Source organism: Leucoraja erinacea, chromosome 2, assembly GCF_028641065.1.
Source record: "Leucoraja erinacea ecotype New England chromosome 2, Leri_hhj_1, whole genome shotgun sequence".
NCBI classification, from domain to species: domain Eukaryota; kingdom Metazoa; phylum Chordata; class Chondrichthyes; order Rajiformes; family Rajidae; genus Leucoraja; species Leucoraja erinaceus.
In genome coordinates this window covers 49973145-49987496 of record NC_073378.1, presented here as the reverse complement: position 1 = coordinate 49987496, position 14352 = coordinate 49973145, and the positions used below count along the sequence as shown (strand labels likewise).

Sequence of the window (14352 nt, the reverse complement as noted above, 5' to 3'; positions counted from 1 at the left end):
GCATCCCAGCTATTTACAATATATACTAGACTAAGTGGGACCCGATGGGTCCCAGCATCACACAGGGGCGCTGGTCACCAACGCAATATTTCACCTCTCCACCAATTCCAATATTGCCAGGCAAACAATTGGGCAGCAGCCACTTTACAGCCGCATCGAGGGGACTCACCATGGAGTAGACGTGCGTTCAGTGTTATTCGCAGCTCAGAGCCGTGACCCTCTCGCTTCCTGGGTCTGGCAAAGACTGAGTGAGAGACTACACATTCGGGTTTTATAGTCCCACCCCCTGCCGCCAGCAGGAGGAAGCAGAGCGAATGGGGAATTTTTAAAAAACATTAATATCTCTCTGATTTTTCATCGATGGGAAAAATCCTCCTGCCCCAAAAGGCGGAGCGAGGTGGCCAAAAATGACCGCCGTAGGTCGCGGCGTTCTCTGGGAAATCGCAGCACAGTGGGCCAAAAGCGGTCAAGATCAGACTTTTAGTAATATAGATTAATGATTTGGACGAGGGAATTGAATGCAACATCTCCAAGTTTGCGGATGACACTAAGCTGGGGGGAGGTGTTAGCTGTGAGGAGGATACTAGGAGGTTGCAAGGTGACTTGGATAGGCTGGGTGAGCGGGCAAATGCATGGCAGATGCAGTATACTGTGGATAAATGTGAGGTTATCCACTTTGGTGGCAAAAACAGGAAAGCACTTTTATCTAAATGGTGACCGATTAGGAAAAGGGGAGATGCAACGAGACCTGGGTGTCATGGTACACCAGTCATTGAAAGTAGGTATGCAGGTGCAGCAGGCAGTGAACAAAGCGAATGGTATTTAATCATTCATAACAAAAGGATTTGAGTAAAGGAGCAGGTAGGTTCTACTTTAATTACAAGATGGCGGTGCCCTGTACGGCAGCGGCTACTCCAGCTCCCGATAGCGATGTGCGTTTTATGTTTAATATGTTGTCTGTACCGTCACGTCTTGTGCGAGAGTAGTCTATAACAGAACTACACTACTTGGACTAAGAAATTTCGACTTTTACGAAAACCTTTCTGGAGTTACACTGGCTTTGGAACCCGAGGCACTCTGCGAGCTAGGCATCCTACACCGGCAAGACCCAGGGGCCTGCAAGGCAGCGGACTCTCCTCCCATCACAGCGGACTCTCCTCCCATCACAGGCGACACTGGAGGCGGTGCACGCGGCGTGTGAGACCTAACTTGCGGCACAAGCGGTGTGCTAGACCTAGCAAGCGGGGCAGCCGAGCGGGTATCAGCGCCAGGCTAAAAGCTAACCCCTACAGACCTGCACTTCCTTCTATTCTGCTATCCAACGTTCGTTCGCTGGAAAACAAAATGGACTACCTTAGACTGGATTGAACTACACAAAGAAAGGTCAGAGACTGCAACGCCATCATCCTCACAGAGACGTGGCTTAACAACTCCGTTTCGGACAACGCCATTCAGCTGGACGGACTAACAACATTCCGGGCAGACAGGAGTCATGCTCTCAGCGGTAAATCTCGGGGGGGTGGTATATGCATTTTCATCAATAACAACTGGTGTACAAACGCCGAAACTTTGTCAAGCCATTGTTCTGAGGATATAGAATTTTTGACAATTAAATGCTGACCATTCTACATGCCAAGGGAATTCACAGCCATCAACATCACAGCTGTGTACATTCCACCCAGTGTGAACACAAAGGATGCACTGTCTACATTGTATCAGTCTATCAGCTCAATGCAGAACTCTAACCCGGACTCTGTCTACATAATCGCTGGCGATTTCAATCAGGCCAAACTGAAGACAGTACTACCACATTATTACAAACATGTGAACTTTGCAACCAGGGGAAATAACATACTCGACCAAGTCTACACCAATATCAGACAGGCATTCAGAGCTGCTCCCCATCCCCACCTGGGGAACTCAGACCACCTCTCTGTTATGCTAATTCCAGCTTACAGACCTCTATTGACTAGGAACAAGACATCTGTGAAGCAGATCAGAGCATGGCCAGAGGGAGCCACCTCAGCTCTCAAAGACTGTTTCGACCGCACAGATTGGACCGTTTTTAGGGAGGCTGCCACTACCAACCATCATGTTAACTTGACGGAATGCACTGAATCTGTGACTGGATATATATTCAAATGCATGGAAGATGTGACCGTGATCAAAAACTTCACCACGAGGGCCAACAACAAACCCTGGTTCACCAGGGCGGTACGTGAGCTCCTGAGAGCACGGAATGCTGCTTTCAAGTCCGGGGACAAAGACGCCCTTAGTACTGCTAAGGCCAACTTGAACCGGGGTGTGAGAACAGCCAAGCGTGTCTATGGACAGAAAATTCAAGCACACTTCACAGACACTAAGGACCCCAAGCGCCTGTGGCAAGGCATCCAGTCTGTCACCGGCTACAGGCCTACACCCCCACCGTGCGAGGACAACACAGACTTCCTCAACACACTTAACACCTTCTTCAACCGGTTTGAGGAGGACAACACCACCACACCAACAAAAGCCCCTCCCTGCCCAGCCCATGAAACACTTCACCTGGACCCAGCTGATGTGCGGAGGACCCTACTCAAGGTGAACCCCAGAAAAGCAGCAGGTCCTGACAACATACCGGGGTGTGTGCTCAGAGACTGTGCTGACCAACTCACAGAGGCTCTCACTGACATCTACAACACCTCTCTGAGCCAAGCCATCATACCAGCATGCTTCAAAGCCACCACCATCATACCGCTACCCAAGAAATCCCCAGCCTCAACACTGAATGACTACCGGCCCATAGCACTCACGTCCATCATGATGAAGTGCTTTGAAAGGTTGGTCAAGGCCCACATAACATCCAGTCTCCCCTCTACACTTGACCCATTCCAGTTTGCGTACCGTCCCAACCGTTCCACTGATGATGCCATAGCAACAGCACTCCACCTAAGCCTGGCTCATCTGGAAACCAAAAACAGTTACGTGCGGATGCTGTTCATCGACTTCAGCTCCGCCTTCAACACAGTCATCCCCCAACACCTGGTGAATAAACTCGGCGAAATAGGCATCAGCACCCCACTATGCAACTGGTTACTGGACTTCCTCACTGACAGACCACAGACAGTAAGAGTTGGCAAAAACTCATCAGAGACCACCATCATGAACACCGGGGTCCCACAGGGATGTGTGCTGAGCCCTCTGTTGTTCACGCTGATGACACATGACTGTTGTGCCAAACACAATTCGAACCACATCATCAAGTTCGCAGATGACACAACAGTGGTGGGTCTCATCAGCCACGATGACGACTCAGCCTACAGAGAGGAGGTACAACAACTCATCAACTGGTGTGACATCAATAACCTTCAACTCAATGTCAATAAAACAAAATAAATAACTGTGGACTTCAGGAAGAAACAGACAGCACACACCCCACTCACCATCAATGGCAGTGCAGTGGAGTCTGTGAAAAGCACCAAGTTCCTGGCAGTGCACATCACAGATGATCAGACATGGTCCATCAACACCATCTCCCTAGTCAAGAAAGCACAGCAACGCCTCCACTTCCTTCGACGGATGAGGAGAGCCAACCTCCCCCCTTCTGCCCTCACCACTTTTTACAGGGGTGCCATTGCGAGCATTCTTACCAGCAGTCTCTCAGTCTGGTATGGCTGTTGCTCTGCTGCTGACCAGAAGGCCCTACAGAGAGTGGTGAGGACAGCAGAGAAGATCACCAGATCACCCCAACCAGCAATCCAGGACTTATACTCATCTCGCTGTGCAATGGTTGTCGTGTGGTGTCACCAGTGACCTGGTTGGCACAATAAGTGCACATATCTCTTATTCCTTTTCATGTTTATGAATATCACATGGTTTGGTGTCCCAGAAAACGAACGTTACATTATTAGAGAAAACCAAACATTTTCTCAGATGTGATCTAATGGTACATTAACTTAAGGATTTGAGCTATATCGATGGCCGATGATTCGTCAGAATGTTTGATTTGGGATGTTTTTTTAGTAAGTAAATTATCTCCATAACGGTCATTGTGGAGCTTCCCGAAGTTGACACAAAGGAATGAAGGGCTGAAGAAAGGCTGAGCCTTTTGGGACCAGTGACCATACTTCTGGTATCTTTAAAATAGTTATGGATAAGGACGAGATGGGCCGCAAGTTAAAGTTGACTTGTTCCAATTCAGAACATTAATTCTTGAATGGCTCAGCCACCGACAATTCAGTCACTTACCCATCCTAACTTCTTAAGAGTAGATCAAGGTTTGCCCTCACCCTTGTAGGGTCCTTTACATAATGCCGAATGAAATTCTCCTGAATGCATTTGACAAAAGCCACCACATCTACGCCCTTGGATGACCCATCAGTAATGTATTCTCGGGCTATTGCCAGGACATTCTCCTTAATCAATAAAGCAACTCCTCGTCTTGTCTGTAGCACCTGTATCCTGGAAAATTAAGCTGCCAGTCCTATACGTCCATATAACCATATAACAATTACAGCACGGAAACAGGCCATCTCGGCCCTACAAGTCCATGCCGAACAAATTTTTTTCCCCTTAGTCCCACCTGCCTGCACTCGTACCATAACCCTCCATTCCCTTCTCATCCATATGCCTATCCAATTTATTTTTAAATGATACCAATGAACCTGCCTCCACCACTTCCACTGGGAGCTCATTCCACACCGCCACCACTCTCTGCGTAAAGAAGTTCCCCCTCATATTACCCCTAAACTTCTGTCCCTTAATTCTGAAGTCATGTCCCTTAGTCAGTTTTCAGTTACTATAAAAATATTCCAGTCGCATGTACCACGAATCTGAACTGCCCCCAACACCAACTCCTCAGCACAAATTCACCTGTCCTTACCATCACTTGCACATTAGCAAGAATACAAAGTAGTAAGATGAAATATTGATTAACTTCCCTTATTTTACCAAACCTGGACTTGTATCTGCAATGCAGATTTACTTTTGCAAATGTTGGTCTCTTCAAAAATTTGGTAAATTACAGTTCTGTCTTTGTGCAAACCATCATTCTGATCACGTATTTACCAGTTGTTGGTATTTACCAGTGGTATATTATTCAGAAGTAGTTCACTACATCTGACCTCCTGCTCCATTGCTGAACTCAATATCTTACTTTAATTGATACTGATATTTTTAATTCATCAGTTAAGTGTTTCAAATAAATGTACTTATTTATTTTAAGTTATTGTTCTCTACTTATATTATCTTTAATCATCTTTGACCATCAGAGACATTGCGAAAAAGCTGAAGAGGCATGATCTGTCAAAAGACTGTCAGGGTATTCTGACGAAGGAATACAGGAATAATCCACTGTATGAGGTCCAATCACAGTCATACAGCACAGAAACATAGAAACATAGAAATTAGGTGCAGGAGTAGGCCATTCGGGCCCTTTGAGCCTGCACCGCCATTCAATATGATCATGGCTGATCATCCAACTCAGTATCCCGTACCTGCCTTCTCTCCATACCCCCTGATCCCCTTAGCCACAAGGGCCACATCTAACTCCCTCTTAAATATAGCCAATGAACTGGCCTCAACTACCCTCTGTGGCAGAGAGTTCCAGAGATTCACCACTCTCCAGTAGACCCTTCAGTTCAATCTGTCCATGCCAACCACAATGCCCCATCTAAGCTAGCTCCAGTTGCCCGCATTTGGTCCATATCTCTCTAAACCTTTAATATCCATGTACTTGAAGGGTCTCGACCCGAAACTTCACCCATTCCTACTCTCCAGAGATGCTGCCTGTCCCGCTGAGTTACTCCAGCATTTTGTGTCTACCTACTTGTACAAAATGCTGTTACAGTATCTGCCTCCTCTTGTCCCTCTCACCTTAAACGGGTTCACTGATTCTTTATTCCCCTACTATGGGTAAAAGACTGTGCATTCACCTTATCTATTCCGCTAATGATTGTATACACTTGTTGATGCCGTCATTGATGATGGACTGCTCCACTGCATTGCGGCAAAGCCAGGCACAGGACCACAAAAGCATTGTATGCACACACGGAGACGAATGGGAAGTGAATACGAGATGCAGGTAGGTCAAGAACAATCTAGCCCAGTGAATGTGTAGGATGGAACTGCAGGTGCTGGCTTAAATCAAAGATAAGCACAAAATGCTGGAATAACTGCAGCATCTCTGGAGAAAAGGAACAGGTGACGTTTTGGGTCGAGACCCGTCTTCAGACTGATGACAAGGGAGTGGGCGGTGAATAGCCTAGTGAATATCTAACTCAGGGAAGGGAGACGGATAAAAGCGAAAATTTGAAAAAAATGGAAACAGGGAAAGCGAGTTGGAGAGCAGATCGAGTTGTCCAAGATTTGTTGCAGTGAAAACTGGACTGAGTTGACCATGGAGGGAGGCGGTGGGGGGTTAGGATATGCGAGTTGTGTGCAGAAAAACATAGCGCAAAGGAAGAACATATGGGAAAAGATGAGCGGGGCAGAGCAGATGTAGAGAGGAGACTGCACGGAGAAATACATGCCCACATACTGAGAGGGTGCCCGTGTCTATAAGACAAAAGTAAATAGAAGGACAGATTACAAGGGCAGTGGGAGCTTAGAGGAAAGATGGGAGTGGGGCAAAACAAAAAGAGAATGAAAGATGGAAGTGCACACAGATGTGAAGAGAGGGATACACAAGTGAAGAACGAGAAAGGGCCACATAGAAGAAGAGGCCGTTTCACAGGAGGAAAGTATAAGTACATACAACTTTGGTTCAAAACTGTACAGTAAATGTGCAAACTAGATTATTTATCAATCAAAGGTGAATTTATTATGCGGAACAAGGAAATGGCAGATGAGTTGAACAGGTACTTTGGATCTGTCTTCACTAAGGAGGACACAAACAATCTTCCTGATATAGTAGTGGCCAGAAGATCTGGGGTGACGGAGGAACAGAAGGAAATTCACATTAGGCAGGAAATGGTGTTGGATAGACTGATGGGACTGAAGGCTGATAAATCCCCAGGGCCTGATAGTCTGCATCCCAGGGTACTTAAGGAAGTGGCTCTAGAAATCATGGATGCATTGGTGATAATTTTCCAATGTTCTATAGACTCAGGATCAGTTCCTGTGGATTGGAGGGCAGCTAATGTTATCCCACTTTTTAAGAAAGGCGGGAGAGAGAAAACGGGGAATTATGGACCAGTTAGCCTGACATCGGTGGTGGGGAAGATGCTGGAGTCAATTATAAAAGATGAGATAGCCGAACATTTGGATAGCAGTAACATGATCGGTCCGAGTCAGCATGGATTTACGAAGGGAAATCATGCTTGACTAATCTTCTGGAATATTTTGAAGATGTAACTAGGAAAATGGACAAGGGAGAGCCAGTGGATGTAGTGTACCTGGACTTTCAGAAAGCATTTGATAAGGTCCCACATAGGAGATTAGTGGGCAAAATTAGGGTACATGGTATTGGGGGTAGAGTGCTGACATGGATAGAGAAGTGGTTGGCAGACAGGAAACAAAGAGTAGGGATTAACGGATCCCTTTCTGAGTTGGATGATCAGCCATGATCATATTGAATGGCGGTGCAGGCTCGAAGGGCCGAATGGCCTACTCCTGCACCTATTTTCTATGTTTCTATGCTTCTAGAATGGCAGGCAGTGACTAGTGGGGTACCACAAGGCTTGGTGCTGGGACCGCAGCTATTTACAATATACATCAATGATTTGGATGAAGGGATTCAAAGTAACATTGAATCCTGATATGCTGGTTTCTGCATTAAGTGACTGAACAAAACATTACACATGTTCCAGTATACCTACAGGCAAACAAATGATTGAGCCACAACATGAGCATAAATTTGAAGATATACATTATACCTGGGAAAAATATTTTTTCTGCTTTAGGTTACCAAAATGAAAATTGAATTTCAATTGCTCAATTGCAATTACTCAAGCAGAACGACTCCAAATGACCTTCATAATTTGTAGAACTGCACTTATAAATTAACATTGATTATATTCCAAATAAAATTTGTTACGCTATTTTTTGCAATTAGTAATATACAATTAAATGGATGTTAGACAGACAGGTGGGCAGAGGGGGTTGGGTTGCCCTGTTGGTGAGGAATGAAATTCAGTCCCTTGCAATGGGTGACATTGAAACAGGAGATGTGGAGTCAGTATGAATAGAACTAAGGAATTGTAAGGGTAAAAACACCCTAATGGGACTAATCTACAGGCCCCCAAACAGTGGTCTGGACATAGGGCGCAAGTTGAATCAGGAGTTAAAATTGGCATGTAGCAAAAGTAATGCTGTGGTTGTTATGGGAGATTTCAACATGCAGGTAGACTGGGAAAATCAGGTTGGTACTGGACCCCAAGAAAGGGACTTTGTAGAGTGCCTTTGTGATGGATTCTTTGAACAGCTTGTATTGGAGCCTACCAGGGAGAAGGCAATTCTGGATTTAGTGTTATGTAATGAACCGGATTTGTTAAAGGACCTCGAGGTTAATGAGCCATTAGCAGGCAGTGACCATAACATGGTCAGGCTTAATCTACAATTGGAGAGGGAGAAGGGTAGATCGGAGGTGTCAGTGTTGCAGTTGAATAAAGGGGACTATGTGGCCATGAGGGAGGATCTGGCCAAAGTTGACTGGAAAGATACACTAGCAAGGATGACAGTGGAACAAAAATGGCAGGTGTTTCTAGAAATAATACAGAAGGTGCAGGATCAGTTCATTCCTAAGAGGAAGAAAGATTCTTAGGGGAGAAAGGGATGACCATGGCTGACAAGGGACGTCAGAGACAGTATAAAAATTAAAGCGAAGAAGTACAACGTAGCAAAGATGAGCGGGAAGCAAGAGGATTGGGTAATGTTTAAAGAACAACAGAAGATAACCAAAAAGACAATACGGGGAGAAAAGATGAGGTATGACGGTAAGCTAGCCAAGAATATAAAGCAGGATAGTAAAAGCTTATTTAGGTATGTGAAGAGGAAAAAATTAGTTAAGACCAAAGTTGGACCCTTGAAGACTGAAAAAGGTGAATTTATTATGCGGAACAAGGAAATGGCAGATGAGTTGAACAGGTACTTTGGATCCGTCTTCACTAAGGAGGACACAAACAATCTTCCTGATATAGTAGTGGCCAGAAGATCTGGGGTGACGGAGGAACTGAAAAAAATTCACATTAGGCAGGAAATGGTGTTGGATAGACTGATGGGACTGAAGGCTGATAAATCCCCAGGGCCTGATGGTCTGCATCCCAGGGTACTTAAGGAAGTGGCTCTAGAAATCATGGATGCATTGGTGATAATTTTCCATTGTTCTATAGACTCAGGATCAGTTCCTGTGGATTGGACGGCAGCTAATGTTATCCCACTTTTTAAGAAAGGCGGGAGAGAGAAAACGGGGAATTATGGACCAGTTAGCCTTACATCGGTGGTGGGGAAGATGCTGGAGTCAATTATAAAAGATGAGATAGCCGAACATTTGGACAGCAGTAACATGATCGGTCCAAGTCAGCATGGATTTACGAAGAGGAAATCATGCTTGACTAATCTTCTGGAATATTTTGAAGATGTAACTAGGAAAATGGACAAGGGAGAGCCAGTAGATGTACCTGGACTTTCAGAAAGCATTTAATAAGGTCCCACATAGGAGATTAGTGGGCAAAATTAGGGTACATGGTATTGGGGGTAGAGTGCTGACATGGATAGAGAAGTGGTTGGCAGACAGGAAACAAAGAGTAGGGATTAACGGATCCCTTTCTGAGTTGGATGATCAGCCATGATCATATTGAATGGCGGTGCAGGCTCGAAGGGCCGAATGACCTACTCCTGCACCTATTTTCTATGTTTCTAGAATGGCAGGCAGTGACTAGTGGGGTACCGCAAGGCTCGGTGCTGGGACCGCAGCTATTTACAATATACATCAATGATTTGGATGAAGGGATTCAAAGTAACATTAACAATTTTGCAGATGACACAAAGCTGGGTGGCAGTATGAACTGTGATGAGGATGCTATGAGAATGCAGCGTGGCTTGGACAGGTTGGGGGAGTGGGCAGATGCATGGCAGATGAAGTTTAATGTGGATAAATGTGAGGTTATCCACTTTGGTAGCAAAAACAGGAAGGCAGATTACTATCTAAATGGCGTCAAGTTGGGAAAAGGGGAAGTACAACGGGATCTGGGGGTCCTTGTACATCAGTCTAGGAAAGTAAGCATACAGATACAGCAGGCAGTGAAGAAAGCGAATGGCATGTTGGCCTTTATAACAAGAGGAATCGAATATAGGAGCAAAGAGGTCCTTCTGCAGTTGTACAGAGCCCTAGTGAGACCACACCTGGAGTATTGTGTGCAGTTTTGGTCAGTGTAGGTTTACAAGGTTAATACCCGGGATGGCGGGTCTGTCATATGCTAAGAGCAGCTGGGCTTGTACACTCTGGACTTTAGAAGGATGAGAGGGAATCTCATTCAAACATATAAGATTGTTAAGGGCTTGGACATGCTAGTGGCAGGAAACGTGTTCCCGATGTTGGGGGAGTTTAGAACCAGGGGCCACAGTTTAAGAATAGGAAGTAAGCCATTTAGAACGGAGACGAGGAAACACTTTTTCTCACAGAGAGTGGCGAGTCTGTGGAATTCTCTACCTCAGAGGGCGGTGGAGGCAGGCTCTCTGGATGCTTTCAAGAGACAGCTAGATAGGGCCCGAGAGCCGTTGGAGAGGTCGCAGAGGGAGGAGCTACACCCGAGCGGTAGGGATAAAACCCGAGCGTGGGGCTTGTTGCTTACAGAGGCCCGAGAGCCTTTGGAGAGGTCGCCGAGGGAGGAACCAAAAACTGCAACGTTTCAAGTTCCATTCGCACTTCAAAACAAGTGGGCTTGAGGAAGCCGCTGATTGGTGGAAGCTGACAAGAGGGAGCAGCTGATTGGGAGTCAGATCCCTGCTGATTGTATTGTGACAGTTTGTTTTGTATTGTATCCTGGGTAAGAGGGGAGAATGAGTTCCAGGGCAGTTTACTGTTCTGGATATCCGATGTGGGAGATCAAGGAATCTGACAGCCTTACAGACGTCCACATCTGTGCCAGGTGCATCGAGATGGGGCTCCTAAGGGACCGTATTAGGAACCTGGAGCAGCAGCTCGATGACCTCCGTCTGGTCAGGGAGAGCGAGGAAGTCCAAGACCACAGGAGGCACGCAAGTGGGTCACGGTTGGGAGAGGTAAGGGGCACAGGCATTGACTAGAGAGTACCCCGGTGGCTGTACACCTTAACAATAAGTACTCCTGTTTGAGGAGTAGTTAGTAATAATCTTTCAAAACTCTTTAGATTCTGGAGTAGTTCCAGAGGATTGGCGGGTAGCAAACGTAACCCCACTTTTTAAGAAGGGAGGGAGAGAGAAAACGGGGAATTACAGACCAGTTAGCCTAACATCAGTAGTGGGGAAACTGCTAGAGTCAGTTATTAAAGATGGGATAGCAGCACATTTGGAAAGTGGTGAAATCATTGGACAAAGTCAGCATGGATTACGAAAGGTAAAATCATGTCTGACGAATCTTATAGAATTTTTCGAGGATGTAACTAGTAGCGTGGATAGGGGGAGAACCAGTGGATGTGGTGTATCTGGACTTCCAGAAGGCTTTCGACAAGGTCCCACATAAGAGATTAGTATACAAACTTAAAGCACATGGCATTGGGGGTTCAGTATTGATGTGGATAGAGAACTGGCTGGCAAACAGGAAGCAAAGAGTAGGAGTAAACGGGTCCTTTTCACAATGGCAGGCAGTGACTAGTGGGGTACCGCAAGGCTCAGTACTGGGACCCCAGCTATTTACAATATATATTAATGAACTGGATGAGGGAATTGAAGGCAATATCTCCAAGTTTGCGGATGACACTAAGCTGGGGGGCAGTGTTAGGTGTGAGGAGGATGCTAGGAGACTGCAGGGTGACTTGGATAGGCTGGGTGAGTGCACACATTTTACAAACTCCAACCCATCCAGCCCATTTACAGAATGTGTTTCCCAGTCTATGTGTGGAAAATTGAAATTTCCCACAATCACTACCTCGTGCTTACTACTAATATCTGCAATCTCCTTACATATTTGCTCTTCCAATTCTCTCTCCCCATTTGGCGGTCTATAATACACCCCTATAAGTGTTGCTACCCCTTTCCCATTTCTCAGTTTCACCCAAATAGCCTCCCTAGATGAGCCCTCTAATCTATCCTGCTAAAGCACTGCTGTAATATCTTCCCTGATAAGCAATGCAACACCTCTACCTCTTGCCCCTCCAATTCTAACACACCTGAAGCAACGAAATCCTGGAATATTTAGTTTCCAATCACAGCCCTCCTGCAACCATGTTTCACTGATCGCCACAACATCATACTTCCAGGTGTCAATCCAGGCTCTAAGTTCATCCACCTTTCTTACAATGCTCCTAGCATTGAAATATACACATTTAAGAAACCCACCCTCTCTTATTCTCTGTTTATTGTCTTTTTCTTCTCTCTCCTACATTTTGGGCCAGTGCTACCATTCTCTGCCTCCTGCCTCACACACTGACTGCTAGCTTTCCCAATTCGAGTCCCTCCCCTCAACCATACTAGTTTAAAGTCTCCCCAGTAGCCTTTGCAAATCTCCCCACCAGGATATTGGTCCCCCTCGAGTACAAGTGCAACCCGGCCTTTCTGTACAGGTCACACCTTCCCCAAAAGAGGTCCCAATGATCCAGAAACTTGAATCCATACCCACTGCACCAGTCCCTCATCCACTCATTTATCCTCACCTCGCTCCATTCCTACTCTCACTGTCGTGTGGCACAGGCAGTAATCCTGAGATTGTTACCTTTGCAGTCCTTCTCCTTAACTCTCTACCCAACTCCCTAAATTCTTCTTTCAGGACCTCTTCTCTTTTTTTACCTATGTTGTTGGTACCTATAGGTACCACAACCTCAGGCTCCTCTCCCTCCCATTTCAGGATTTCTTGGACACGTTCAGACACATTCCTGACCCTGGCACCAGGGAGGCAAACTACCATCCGGGTCTCCTGTCTGTGTCCACAGAATCGCCTATCCGACCCCCTGACTATAGTCCCCTATTACAATTGCCCTCCTCTTCTTTTCCTTACCCTTCTGAGCAACAGATTCCTGGGATGTCAGGACTTTCATATGAAGAAAGACTGGATAGACTCGGCTTATACTCGCTAGAATTTAGGAGATTGAGGGGGGATCTTATAGAAACTTAAGGGGTTGGACAGGCTAGATGCAGGAAGATTGTTGGGGAAGTCCAGGACAAGGGGTCACAGCTTAAGGATAAGGGGTGTAGATGGTTTATGCATGCAACCTATAATGTAGCTACCTCAATACTACTAACCACGCCCAGCCATCTTAGTATAACTGTGATATCCTCCCCTTGTTCCTCCCTTGGTTCCAGTACGCCTGAAGACTAGATGCAGTCAATACTGGGACGTGTTTGACATGTGCCTTTATTAAAGACTCAGTAAAGTTACAGTGTGTCACACTTGACTCCTTTACAAGGGGGAAATCCTTTAAGACCGAGATGAGAAAAAACATTTTTCACACAGAGAGTGGTGAATCTCTGGAACTCTCTGCCACAGAAGGTAGTTGAGGCCAGGTCATTGGCTATATTTAAGAGGGAGTTAGATGTGGCCCTTGTGGCTAAAGGGATCAGGGGGTATGGAGAGAAGGCAGGTACGGGATACTGAGTTGGATGATCAGCCATGATCATATTGAATGGCGGTGCAGGCTCGAAGGGCCGAATGTTTATATGTTTCTATTGTCTATTAATTGGGAGGTAACAATTGAACATGGGGTTGCTTCAAGCAACTATTATAACTGTATTTGTGTTCATTTCATTAACTGATCATACCTATAGAAAAACAGTCCCAGTGGCATGTCCATTTCATTAATACCCGACTGATGTAACTATCTTGAAGCTATATTAAGCTCAAATTGCTGAAGATTAAAACCAGTCTTAACTGGGGGCATTTGACAATTCTGCATCTTCATTAGCAAAAGCAAATAGACACAAATTGCTGGAGTAACTCAGCGGGATACGCAGCATCTCTGGATGGAAGGAATGTGTGACTTCAGTCTGAAGAAGGCTCATCACCCATTCCTTCTATCCAGCGATTTGAGTTACTCCAGCATTTTGTGTCTATCTTCGGTGTAAACCAGCACCTACTGCACCTTCTTAAGCAAAAGCAAATAAACTGTTAGAAATCAGTTAATACATTGAATAATACAACATTTTTAAAAAAAATTGTTAAATTTTGAAAGGTAATCCCATGTAAGGCTTTTTGACAGTTACATATTTCCTGTTTCACAGAGAACATTGTAAGAAGCAAAGTAC

The 14352-nt window shown here is 45.5% G+C and overlaps 1 protein-coding gene across 1 annotated transcript in view; it reads right to left on the bottom strand.

Annotated features, from left to right (window-relative positions):
- tbc1d5 (TBC1 domain family, member 5) overlaps nt 1-14352 on the bottom strand; it is a 392441-nt gene that overhangs the window by 226069 nt on the left and 152020 nt on the right. The window lies entirely within an intron of this gene.